Raw genomic sequence first — 13,717 nt, 5'->3', positions numbered from 1 at the left:
AATCATTGCAGATGTTAGTGACTGCAGCCATGAAATTAAAAGACCCTTGCTCCTTGGAAGAAAAGCTATGACAACATGTACAACCTAGACAGCATACTAAAAAGCAGAGACATTACTTTGCCAATAAAGGTCCATCTAGTCAGAGCTATTGTTTTTCCAGTAGTCATGTATGGATGTGAGAGATGGACTATAAAGAAAGCTGAGCACTGAAGAATTGATGCTTTTGAACTGTGGTGCTGGAGAAGACTCTTGAGAGTCCCTTGGACTGCAAGGAGATCCAACCAGTCCATCCTAAAGGAAATCAGTCCTGAATATTCATTGGAAGGACTGATGTTGAAGCTGAAACGCCAAGACTTTGGCCACCTGATGCAAAGAACTAACTCATTGGAAAAGACCCTGGTGCTAGGAAAGATTGAAGGCAGGAGGAGAAGGGGATGACAGAGGATGAGATGGCTGGATGATATCACCAACTCAATGAACATGAGTCTGAGTAAACTCTGGGAGTTGGTGATGGACAGGGAGGTCTGGTGTGCTGCAGTCCATGGGGTTGCAAGGAGTTGGACATGACTGAGTGACTGAACTGAACTGCAGTGTACATGCAGCTCTGGGCTCAGCTTCATCACCATGATAGACTTCCACTCTTGATTCTCTCCTGATCTTGACCTTGTGGCCCCCAGCATAGGGCAGGGGCAGTACTGAGCACCAGTGACAGCAGCGCCCTAGCATGAGTTCCCAGGTCACGAACAGGTACATGCAGAATGTCTTCACCATGTTGACATTGCCAGGACCACATTGCACACCACTCATCTGCTGAGGTCACTAGGTCCACACATGTGCAGTGCAGCACTGCATGAGCATCTCACCCAACTTCTCAGCAGTTCTTTACTTGGAGTTTTAATTAGCACCCTAAAATGTATTCCTTCCTTTGAATTCTGTGATAGTTTGGTTGGATCCATATGTGGCACTTTCTACCCAAAATTCATTTATTCTGTAAATATTTAGGAAATGATACACTATAGGTCAGGCACTGTACTAGCCCTGAAAGGATAAAACACTTTCCTGGAAGAACTCAAAGAATAGTGGGTGGGGAACACATGAGATTAGAATGTGGGATGAGAAGTATTAAAATGAGGGGTCGTGAAGGAGGGCAGAGCTAACCTGATCTTACAGTGTTTGAGAAGGCTACCAGGAAGGGGAGTCACTGAATCTGTCCTACACAACAAATAGGGTTGTGGCAGGGGAAGAATGGAGTATCTCAGATCCAGGTCAGCAGCATATGTAGACCTGGAGAGGCTGAGTGGTGTTTCTTGTGGTGCTGTCTCTGTCTCTGCCCCCACCTTCTAATGCTGCAAACACTGGTACTCCCAACATGCCTCTCACCCATAGGTGGTGACCTGGAAATAATGGGATAAATGCATTTGGCATAGTTGATACCAGAGTCAAATGGAGCTGAGTTCAAATCCTGGCGCCACAAGTTCCTTGCTTTGTGATTGTGATCAAGGAATTGGCATCTCTAAACCTCAGTGTCTACATCTACAAATGGAGTCTAGTACTAATGCCATTATCCTAAGGGTGTTAGAAGTGTGAAAATGACATAATATGTAAAGGGACATAGTACAGCATATAGACAAAGCACACCCCCAAGATGGTGACTTTTACTCATAGTGGTGGTGGTTATGAGGTCCACCTAGATTAGGACATCTCCATGGAAAGGAATCTGACTTATTTTTCTTTGTGAGCCTTACTGTGCCTTGACTGCATAAACTTAATAACAGGTGCTCAGTGAGGACACGCTGATGGATTTGTGGATGTACCTTTTCCATTAACTCATTAAATAAATATTACTGAGCACTTACTATGTGCCAGGCGATGCTCCACATGCTGTGGCTGCATCAGCGAACAAGGCACTCAGCTGGAGCTTTCATCCTAAATAGAATTCTGACCAGCACTCTCATAAAATTGATGGTTGCTTATACTTCATAAACACGTTTGAAAAATATGAGAATCGTTGGTGATAATAACTATAAATCCACTTCATGTTTCTAGAGAATGTAATTCCTTATCCTAAGTCCTCTTCAATAGTTCAGTGTTTCTCTACCTGCCACTAGGTCCTGCTTGAATCTAAAAGGATGATTTCCATTTCACTCCACAATCTACAACACAAGGTCCCTCCCATAGTCATTACCAGCAACAGACCAATTTGTTAATTTCTTCTTTCTCTTTTTATTGCATTCTGCTAGTTCTTGAGAGGAGAAGGCAATGGCAACCCACTCCAGTACTCTTGCCTGGAAAATCCCATGGACGGAGGAGCCTGGTGGGCTGCAGTCCATGGGGTCACTAAGAGTCAGACACGACTCAGTGACTTCACTTTCACTTTTCACTTTCATGCATTAAAGAAGGAAATGGCAATCCACTCCTGTGTTCTTGCCTGGAGAATCCCAGGGACGGGGGAGCCTGGTGGGCTGCCATCTATGGGGTCGCACAGAGTTGGACATGACTGAAACGACTTAGCAGCAGTTCTTGAGAAGCCCTCTGTTTGCATAGAAAGAGGAGTGGATTATCAATCAAGCAATTTAAGTTTTAACCTCAGTTTTGCTGCTAATCAATTTGGATAGATTTTTCATTTACTCTTTCAATGAATATTAATGGAACACTTCATAAAGACACAGCATGGCCTGGATAAGTGTTCAGGCTTTGGAGTCAGAATTGCCTGGATTAGAAACTAGCTCTGTTACTTTCTAGCTGTGTAATAATGGGTGGGTGACTTTACCACTCAGTCTTGTTACCTGCAAAATGGGGATAATAATCATACCCTCTTCATAGGATAGTTGTAAGTATTAACTGAGTTAATACATATAAAAGTCTTAGACCAATGTTTCTGAAACTTGCAAGGTCCCAGTAAATGTTAGACACTATTACTTTCATGTTTTTAATAAGGCAGTAAAGTGACTGATCTGAGACATATTTGATCACATTTAGATGTTACACCATGTATACATTCAACAAAAGAAACAGAATGAATAGGTTTTAATTAAGATAACAAAATAAACCATATATCCTTTGGCTGTCTAGCAAAACATAGATAATCACAAGTAAATATTTTAATAAGCAATAGTTATTCATTTGATAGGAATATGAATAGCTCAGCCATGATCCTTACTGTAAAAATTCACTGGATTTTTTTTAATGTTTTTTTTAAATTTTGGTAAAAGTCATATAAAACATACGATTTTAACAATATTTAACTGTATATCTCAGTGGCACTAAATACATTCATGCTGCTGTGCAACTCTCACCATCATTCATCTCCCAAATTTTTCACCTTCCTAAACTGAAACTCTGTCCCTGTTAGTCACCAAGTCCTCATCGCTCCCCTCACCCCTGACCCCTGACATCTGCCAGTAAGTATACTTTCTGACTCTATGAATAATTTGACTGTTCTAGGCACCTTCTAAAAGTGGAATCAAGCAGTATTTGTCTGCACCTACAGTATGTTGGAATGCACTTTTAAGTGCATTTAATTATTGAATGCACTTTTAAGTTTCTTGTTACGATCTGTTGTTACTGTCAAGTGCTAGGCACTGTATATGGCACTGAAGAAGTAGAGTGGGGAAGGGACAAGACATGGTGTTCAGCCCCAGAGATCTTGCTTTCTAATAGGTGAAGAGACATTAAACAACTAAATATGTAGTTATAAATTTGATGAGTGCCAGGAAGGAAATGAACAGGGAACAGTGTGTGGTCTGAGTACCATTTGAGTTGAGATTTAAGGAATAAATAGAATGTAGAGTGGTGAAGAAGAGGTGTGTGCTCAGGTGTGAAAGACTGTCCAGGAAGAAAGAAAAGTATGTGAAAAGGCCCTGAGGCAGGAACTGAAGGATCTGTGTGGAGACTGAGGTAGAGAAGTGGCCGATGCAGTATGGAGGGCCCGAGCCTGCAGTGCTGGGTGATGCCTGTCGAGCTTGAAAATTTTCCTAAAGGCAAAGAAAAACCACTGATGGCACATGGATTCCCTTCCAGCACACAGATTTCTCAAAACTAGTGAGAGGATTGTATAAGAAAGCTTCTCAAACCTCTTTGACATTGAAGAATATGAGATTTTATAATTACTACTAAAAAAAGAGGCAGTTTCTGGGAAAAGTAGAAAGTAAAGAAGTGGGGAGGGAGGGGAGGGAAGAGGAAGATGGGGAGATAAGAAAAGAGCAAGTGACTAAAACTTCAGTGGAGACATGAAGTCTAGAAATGAACTGTTGAATATTCACCACCGGTACAGACTCAGTACCTATTACATCTATGCGTGTGTAGGTGTGTTTGACTTATGCATGTATTTGTATAAGTTCACTGATTTGGCAGGAAACCAAACCAAGGGAGTCTTTCTGTGGAAGACAAGTAAGACTAATGAGCTGGAAATGCTGGGGAGGGGGAAAATGCTGTGTCAATCTTTTTGGTTAAATGCAAGATTGCTGGATCTACAGAAGCATCTGAAACAGCTCCGGGTGTTCAGGAATTGAAATGCTGGCCGCCGCACGGTTCAGCAGCTCCTTTCAGGAGCTGCTCAGTGGAAATCAAACAGAATTGCATTAGGAGAGGAGTGGGTGAGAGAAGGGACTCTCTGGAACTGAAAATTTTATTGGGAAAGAGGAAAAGAAAAAGGAGTTTAGTCCAAAAGAAGGACTGGCTCCAAGAATTTGTAATTTGTTCCAGCCTTCAGGAGCCCAGAGGAGCTTGAACACTTTTGCCTTGATATTCAGACCTGCTGGTAAAAAGAGGCATGAAAAGCAGGGAAAATAAATAAGTGTTCTCTGAGCCCAAATTTTTCATTCCCAGCTGAGTAGGGGCAATATTTAAGGAGTTTTGAAGGGGAAACACACCAGTTCAACTCTGCAAATGCTTTATAATATTAATAATACCACCTCTGACTCTCAGCACTTGCCGTTACCTTGGGCTTGTATGGTTGGGTGTCTCATGCTTCTTGTAGCAAATGCTAGGAAGAATACTGATTTGAAGTACCTCAGCGCAATGGGAAGGCAAAGGAGCCCCATCTGGTTGATGAAAAATTCTTTTCCTGTAGGGAACTATCCACTAGCAATACGTCTTATTCTCTTAACTACTTCCTGGTTTGCCAGTGGTTCAATTACCATATGCCTCATTTAATAACAGCAGCTGTCACTTAATGGATATTTACAATATGTTTTAGGTAACAAAAGCGCATTATCTTACTGAATCTTCACAATGTGTTATAAGACAGATTCTTGCATTCCCATTTTATGCATGAGGAAACAGGGGCTCAGAGAGGTTAAGGAATGTTGCTAGGATTGATACGCAGATCTGATTCTAAGCCATGTTCCTTCTGAGCCCATATTTTCATAAATGTAAAGTGGAAGTGGTTAATAACAAGGCCTTTAAATTATCATGGTCCCAAAGCTCCCTGAGCAAGACTGCAGATTCAGCAAGTTCATTGGTACTTCTGTTACATATGCTTTTCTCACCATGGAACCATCTCTCCCCATCCATTCTCAGTGTGCCAATGCAGTCAGACATTTTTTCCTATCAGATCTTGTTCTGGGATCCTTCATCCCCACTAAGGGGACAGTAGATAATAGAAATCAACAGATAGCAGTAATTCTTTACTTTCCTGCAGCTGGCATTCAGGGGCTTACACTCTCCCATTTCAGATCATCCCAAGGTCATTTAGAGGCAGATAAGATGTGCATTCTCCCAGGTTGCAAATGAGAAACTAGGACTCCTATGGAGAAAGTGAGTCAGCCAAGGCCACACAATGAGTTAAAAGCAGCATCATGACGACAGGCTCCCATTTGCAAAGTCCTGGTCTGTCACCTTTTCCAGCAAGGCACACGGCTGCAGTGAGCTGCAGACTCAGGGGCCAGGCAGGAAGCATAAAGGAACAAATGGGCAGGCGAGAGAACATTTTTCATCCTGCCAGTGGTCACTCAGCTTTAGCCAGAATTTTTCAAATGAGAAACAGGTCCAGATCTTTCCATTAAAAAAAAATTCTCCATAGATTATTTATTTTTCTTTCTTTCTTTCTTTCAGCCACAGCATGACATGCAGGATCTTAGTTCCCCAACCAGGGATCAAGCCCAGGTCCCCTGCAGTGGGAGCGTGGAGTTTTAACCATGGGACTGTCAGGGAAGTCCCTCATTTTTTTAAAGAAAAGCTTTAAAGAGAATCTGGATTTTAATGTTCACTGTCATGATTTTGTACAAGCTGCCTCAAAGTTGATTTTAAATCTTTGTGAAAGCTGACTATCACACATCCATAAGCTAGAGTAACCAATAGGCAGTTTTCCACGTCTGCCTCACACTGAAGACATGAGAGTTTCAATATGGATGCAGAGATATCTGGCTAACAGACCTTTTCGCCATGGGAATCCCCATTCCACGGGAGATCCAAATCTCAATCAACAAACCCTGAGAACAGTGAAGATTTTGGTCAAGCAGAAACACTCCCAGGAAGGAGAAGATTATACCTGCAGTGTGATAGTCAACTTGTTCAGTCACCAAGTTGTCTGACGCTTTGTGACTCAATAGACTACAGCACACCAATAGACTATGGCACACCAATAGACTATGGCACACCAGGCCTCCCTGTCTCTCACCATCTCCTCAAACTCATGTCCATTGAGTCATGTCCATGTCCATTGGATGCCATCCAACCATCTCATCCCCTGTCACCCTCTTCTTCTCTGCCTGCAATCATTCCCAGCATCAGGGTCTTTTCCAATGAGTCAGCTCTTCACGTCAGGTGGCCAAAGTATTGGAATTTCAGCTTCAGCATCAGTCCTACCAATGAGAATTCAGGGTTGATTTCCTTTAGGACTGACTGGTTTGATTTCCTTTCAGTCCAAGGGACTCTAAAGAGTCTTCTCTAGCACCACAGTTTGAAAGCATCAATTCTTTGGCACTCTGCCTTCTTTATGGTCCAGCTCACATCTGTACATGACTACTGGAAAGACCATAGTCTTGTCTATATAGACCTTTGTTGGGAAAGTGATGTCTTTGCTTTTTAATACACTGTCTAGGTTTGTCATAACTTTCCTTCCAAGAAGCAAGCATCTTCTAATTTCATGGCTGCAGTTAACATCTGCAGTGATTTTTAGAGCTCAAGAAGAAGAAATCGGTCACTTCTTTCACTTTTCCCCTTCTGTTTGCCATGAGTGATAGGACTGGGTGCCATGATCTTAGTTTTTTTTAATATTGTTTGAAGCCCAGCTTTTTCACTCTCTTCTTTCACCCTTATCGAGAGGCTCTTTAGTTCCTCTTTGCTTTCTGCCATTAGACTGGTATCATCTGCATATCTGAGGCTATTGATATTTCTCCTGGTAGTCAACTAGCTCGGGAGAAAAAAAGAAAAAGTGTAGCATTTGCCAATTTTCATAATGTAAATATTCCCACCATAGCCAATAGCTACTATTAGTTGAGCAACCAGTTTGCAAAATTCATGAACATTTAATAGTTGGCTCCAGATATTTAATAATTGGTATACCAGAGTCTAGTGGTTCACTGGTGAGGTTTTTTAAAAAAATTAATTTATTTTAATTGGAGGCTAATTACTTTACAATATTTTAGTGGTTTTTGCCATACATTGACATGAATCAGCCGTGGATGTACATGTGTCCCCCATCCTGAAGCCACCCCACCCCCCACCCCATCCCTCAGGGCTGTCCCAGTACACCAGCTTTGAGTGCTGAACATGCACTGAACGTGGACTGGTGATCTATTTCACATATGGTAATATACATGTTTCAGTGCTATTCTCTCAAATCATCCCAGCCCCATTTTCTCCCAGAGTCCAAAAGTCTGTTCTTTAGATCTGTGTCGTTTTTGCTGCCTTGCATAGAGGGTCATCGTTACCATCATTCTAAATTTCATATATATGCATTAATATACTGTATTGGTGTTTTTGTTTCTGACTTATTTCACTCTGTATAATAGGCTCGTTTCACCCACCTCATTAGAATTGATTCAAATGTGTTCTTTTTAATAGCTGAGTAATATTCCATTGTGTATACGTACCACAGCTTTCTTATCCATTCATCTGCTGATGAACATCTAGATTGCTTCCATGTCCTAGCTATTGTAAACAGTACTGTGATGAACATTGGGGTACGTGTGTCTCTTTCAATTCTGGTTTTCTTGGTGTGTATGCCCAGCAGTGGGATTGCTGAGCCATATGGCAGCTCTATTTCCAGTTTTCTAAGGAATCTCCACACTGTTCTCCATAGTGGCTGTACTAGTTTGCATTCCTACCAACAGTGTAAGAGGTTTCCCTTTTCTCCACACCCTCTCCAGCATTTATTGTTTGTAGACTTTTTGATGGCAGCCATTCTAACTGGCGTGAGATGGTACCTCATTGTGGTTTTGATTTGCATTTCTCTGATAATGAGTGATGTTAAGCATCTTTTCATGTGTTTGTTAGCCATCTGTATGTCTTCTTTGGAGAAATGTCTGTTTAGTTCTTTGGCCCATTTTTTGATTGGGTCGTTTATTTTTCTGGTATTGAGTTGCATGAGCTGCTTGTATATTTTTGAGATTAATTCTTTGTCAGTCGCTTCATTTGCTATTATTTTCTCCCACTTTGAAGGCTGTCCTTTCACCTTGCTTATGGTTTCCTTCATTATGCAAAAGCTTTTAAGTTTAATTAGGTCCCATTTGTTTATTTTTCCTTTTTTTCCATTACTCTGGGAGGTGGGTCTTACAGGATCCTGCTGTGATTTATGTCAGAGTGTTTTGCCTATGTTTTCCCCAGGAGTTTTATAGTTTCTGGTCTTACATTTAGATATTTAATCCATTTTGAGTTTATTTTTGTGTATGGCGTTCGAAAGTGTTCTAGTTTCATTCTTTTACAGGTGGTTGACTGGTTTTCCCAGCACCACTTGTTAAAGAGATTGTCCTTTCTCCATTGTATATCCTTGCCTCCTTTGTCAAAGATAAGGTGTCCATAAGTGCGTGGATTTCTCTGTGGGCTTTCTATTTTGTTCCATTGATCTGTATTTCTGTTTTTGTGCCAGTACCATACTGTCTTGATGACTGTAGCTTTGTAGTATAGTCTGAAGTCAGGCAAGTTGATTCCTCCAGGTCCATTCTTCTTTCTCAAGATTTCTTTGGCTATTTGAGGTTTTTTTGTATTTCCATACAAATTATGAAAATATTTGTTCTAGTTCTGTGAAAAATACTATTGGTAGCTTGGTAGGGATTGCATTGACTCTATAGATTGCTTTGGGTAGTATACTTATTTTCACTTTATTGATTCTTCCATGAACATGGTATATTTCTCCATCTATTTGTGTCATCTCTGATTTCTTTCATCAATTTTTTTATAGTTTTCTATATATAGGTCTTTTGTTTCTTTAGGTAGATTTATTCCTAAGTATTTTATTCTTTGCATTGCAATGGTGAATGGAATTGTTTCCTTAATTTCTCTTTCTGTTTTCTCACTGTTAGTGTATAGGGATGCAAGGGATTTCTGTGTGTTAATTTTATATCCTGCAACTTTTCTATATTCATTGATTATCTCCAGTAATTTTTTGGTGGTGTCTTTAGGGTTTTCTATGTAGAGGATCATGTCATCTTTAAACAGTGAGAGTTTTACTTGTTCTTTTCCAATCTGGATTCCTTTTATTTCTTTTTCTTCTCTGATTGCTGTGGCTAAAAATTCAAAAACTGTGTTGAATAGTAGTGGTGAGAGTGGGCACCCTTGTCTTGTTCCTGACTTTAGGGGAAATGCTTTCAGTTTTTCACCATTGAGGATAATGTTTGCTGTGGGTTTATCATATATGGCTTTTATTATGTTGAGGTATGTTCCTTCTATGCCTGCTTTCTGGAGTTTTTTTTTTTTTTATCATAAATGGATGTTCAATTTTGTCAAAGTTTTCTCTGCATCTATTGAGATAATCATATGGTTTTTATCTTTCAATTTGTTAATGTGGTGTATCACATTGACTGATTTGCGAATATTGAAGAATCCTTGCATCCCTGGGACAAAGCCCACTTGGTCATGATGTATGATCTTTTTAATATGTTGTTGGATTCTGTTTGCTAGAATTTTGTTGAGGATTTTTGCATTTATGTTCATCAGTAAAATTCAGCTTCCTATGCCCATTCCAGATCTACTAAATCAGACTCTCTATGTTTGGATCCTAGGAAGTAGTGTTTTCAAAGAGCCTTCTGAAAAGAGCAGCAAGATGTGGGAATCCCCAGTGCAATCCCTACATTCAGCTAGTAAAGAAACCATTCTAACATTCAGCCTGTTTATAATGGGTAAATAAAAGATTATAGAACAGAGGCGAGAAGTCCATGGCTCTGAGACCCACAAGATAAACATGTTAGATATTGTTAAGTAATGATTATAATAATAATAAAACAAATTTAATTGCAAATAGCATTTTTTTTAGATCAGTCACTATTCTAGGTACTTTACTTGCATTATTTTTTTTTAACCCTCTCTCTGTGAGCTAAGTATCACTAGTATTTATATTTTATATATGGGAAAATGACAATACAGAGAAATTAAATAACATGCCTGAGATCACATTGCTGGTATACTACATAGCTGGGATTGGAATCCAGGCAGCCTGGTTCTGGAAACTGCACACTCAACCACAATTAGGGAAAGTAACTTCTTCCTGAAAGTATAGATTATTTTGCATAGAACAGCCGTACACAGAAATTTTTCATTGAATTAGACTGAGCAAAGGACAGGAGTTCATTTTTTAGAAAAGGTCACACCCTTCTGTCTTTCCCAGGGTATCTGAAAATCTTTGTAGGCTTTTATTCCATTTTATTGACCCTTTGGCAAAGTCTATTGTGAATCCCCTAAGTCCTTGAACAGATTTCCTGGTTACTGACAGGAAGAGTTGTCTTCTATCTTATTTGTGTGTGTGTGAGTGGTTTTGTTTTCACTCAACGTGGCATCCTAGTGGCATTAATACTCCTTCTACTGACTCTGGAAGTGGACTCCACACCCTGTGGGAGCTATACACCATCTGTTTCCAAGTCATCCTGCCTTCAGCCTTTCATTCAGCCCTGTCCTGGTCTCACACCATGACTGAGGCTAGAAACCAGCAGATGTTCGGCTGCTCAGAAGAGACTATCAGTCCATCCTCACAGGGCAAGCCTGGGACCATTAAACATTACAGATCTTCCAGGCACATGGAGAGGAGAATGATAGCAACCCTATAAAACCCTTAGGAGCTCTTTCCCAGCAAAATAATAAACAACTTAACCTTCATTTACCAAGTACCTAAAGCCTAATTTAGAAGAAATAGACTCAGAAGTTTAAATTTGACTTAGAAGACCAAATAGTGCTTTATCAGAATGTTTATCTTTTGCTTTGTTTTAGAAAGGATTTAAGGCCAGAGTCTCAGTCCCTGAGACGCATAGTGGCTGAGTCGATGTAAATGAGAAGTGACCAGCTGGAAACTGTGATGATCTGGGAGAATCATCTAGAGGGGGAAACCACTGCCTGCAGTCAGTCTCTTGTGGACATGTCTGTGAATTTTTTTAAGAAAAGGCATAGGACTTTTACTTATCTTAATGAGAAACTATATAACTTGGACCAGTGGGGACAAAAAGAAAAACTGGACAAAATACTTAAAAATCTGCTCTAAGATCTAAAGGGCTAACAAAAGAGTGAAGAATCACAGAGCAAGGAGCTGAGGCTAGAGCAAAGTCAGTGGGTAACCCTTGTGTTTGGAGACATTTTTGCCCTGGAGACATTTACCAATTCCAGAAGAAACAAATAAACTAAAAGAAGGCAGGAATAAGAATGTGGGAATTGGAGTTCAGAAACAAAAATTGGTGGCAGTGGAATGAGGCTGTTAAAGAATGTTCATTTTGGGTAAGGACTCAGAATAGCTGCCCAGCAGAAATGAGAATGAACCTGGAAATAGGTGCTTGTAGAGACAGCAATTTAGTTTTAAATCATCTCAATCTCTGAAACGGGACCGAAATGCTAATGGATTGATATTAACAAGGCAAACCTATATCTACTAGGGAAAAAGCTAACATAACCCTAGGCATCAAATTATTTCTATGACAAATTCTGCAATACAACATCCAGAACACGATAAAAAATAACCAGTTACACCAGAAGCTAAAACAACATTAAGTATAATTGAACAGAAAAGATAGGGCCACATCCATAGGTGCTCAAGATATTAGATTGATCAGGCATGTATGCCTGATCTATGCTTACATAGTAAGTAACTATGCTTACTACCTTCCAGAGAATAAAATACAAGATAGATAATTTCAGCAGACTACTGAAAACCATGCAAAATAATAAAGGGGAAATTTCAAATTTGAAAAATAAAAGATTGACGTCAAGAATTTTATAGACTATTAGGTGCTTCTTAAAAGAGAATCAGTAAACTTCAAGATAGATCAAAATAAAATAACAAGATTAAAGCACAGAAAGCAAAAAGAATGGAAAATTATTATGATTGCTGTTTACTCAGTCCATGTTTGTTTGTATCTACCCATATTTTTATAATTCTAGTTCCTTTTGATTCCTGAGTTTCCATCTCAAATACTTCTGCTACTTCCTGAGTAATATCCTTGAGTTATTTCCGTTAGAGTATGTCTATTATTGAGACTTTTTTTTTTATTTGTATGAAGATGTCCTCATTTTACACTTTCTCTTGAAAATACATCTTTGTTGAATATAAAATTTACATTTGCAGTTATTTTCTTTCAGCACTTTAAAAATATAATTCACTTATTTCTTGTGAAGAGTCAGTTGTCCGTCTTAATGCTGATCGTTTTGTAGTAATTTGTCTCTCACCCTTTCTTCACTCTGAATGCTTTTAAGAACTTGTTTGTGGTTTTCAGTGATGTTAGTAGGTTGTGTCTAGGTGTGATTTCTTTCATTTAATTTGCTTTGGGTATATTGGACTTCTTGAATTTGTATTATAATATCTTTTATCAGGTTTAGAAAGCTCTTAGCAATTGACTCTTCACACGTTATTTCTGAATCCTCTTACTTTCTCTGTATGACATCCCATTTACCATGTATGTTAGGGTTTTCCATTGTACCCACCATATTTCCCACATATTTTATTTTGTTGAGTTTAAAAATACAAAAATTACACAACAATCATGTTATGTATGTTGGCTAGAAAAAAATAAAGCTGCAGTGTTCTAAGATCTTTGCACTGTCTGGGAGGATGGAGTAAGTAGAGATACACAATAACATTTAGTTAGTCAAGAATAAATGTTGTGGCACTTCCCTGGTGGTTCAGTGGTTAAGAATCTGCCTTGCAATGCAGGGGATGCAGGTTCAATCCCTGGTCAGGGAACTAAGATCCCACATGCCATGGAGCAACTAAGCATATGCGCTGCAATAAGGCCTGATGCAGCCAAATAAATAAATAAATATATACATATTTTTAAAGAAAGAATAAATATTTTGATCTCTCGTGTAACTGCAAAAAGAATAGGTAAGGGTTGTCAACTTTCCAAATTAATAAGATAAGTAAAAAGTGGAAAGATAAAAAAAAAATTAGTAAATCTGAAAAGTCAACAAATGAATGATGTAATTAAGCCTATCTCTGGAGGGAAATGAATGGCTTTACAAATTCACACATTAGAGAAGAAGAAAACTGTTACCAAAAAAATCAGTGAACTGTGCATCCATTTCAAGAACATGAGAGAAGACTAGAAATTAGTTACATAAGAAGCATACAATAGAAAAGATC

General features: G+C 39.2%; 1 protein-coding gene and 1 long non-coding RNA gene across 16 annotated transcripts in view; one reads left to right on the top strand and one right to left on the bottom strand.

Annotated features, from left to right (window-relative positions):
* The window catches only part of GRIA1 (glutamate ionotropic receptor AMPA type subunit 1), a 354,858-nt gene that overhangs the window by 193,036 nt on the left and 148,105 nt on the right, over positions 1 to 13,717 (bottom strand). The gene's annotated exons all lie outside the window — the stretch shown is intronic.
* Positions 1 to 13,717, top strand: part of LOC147369719 (uncharacterized) — a 355,762-nt gene that overhangs the window by 292,938 nt on the left and 49,107 nt on the right. The window lies entirely within an intron of this gene.

This window comes from Bos grunniens, chromosome 7 (genome assembly GCF_055505025.1).
Source record: "Bos grunniens cultivar Pamir isolate PY7600 chromosome 7, Bosgru_T2T1.0, whole genome shotgun sequence".
In the NCBI taxonomy this organism is placed as follows: Eukaryota; Metazoa; Chordata; class Mammalia; order Artiodactyla; family Bovidae; genus Bos; species Bos grunniens.
Note: the sequence above shows the minus strand (reverse complement) of the source record. Positions and strands in the feature narration are given on the sequence as shown.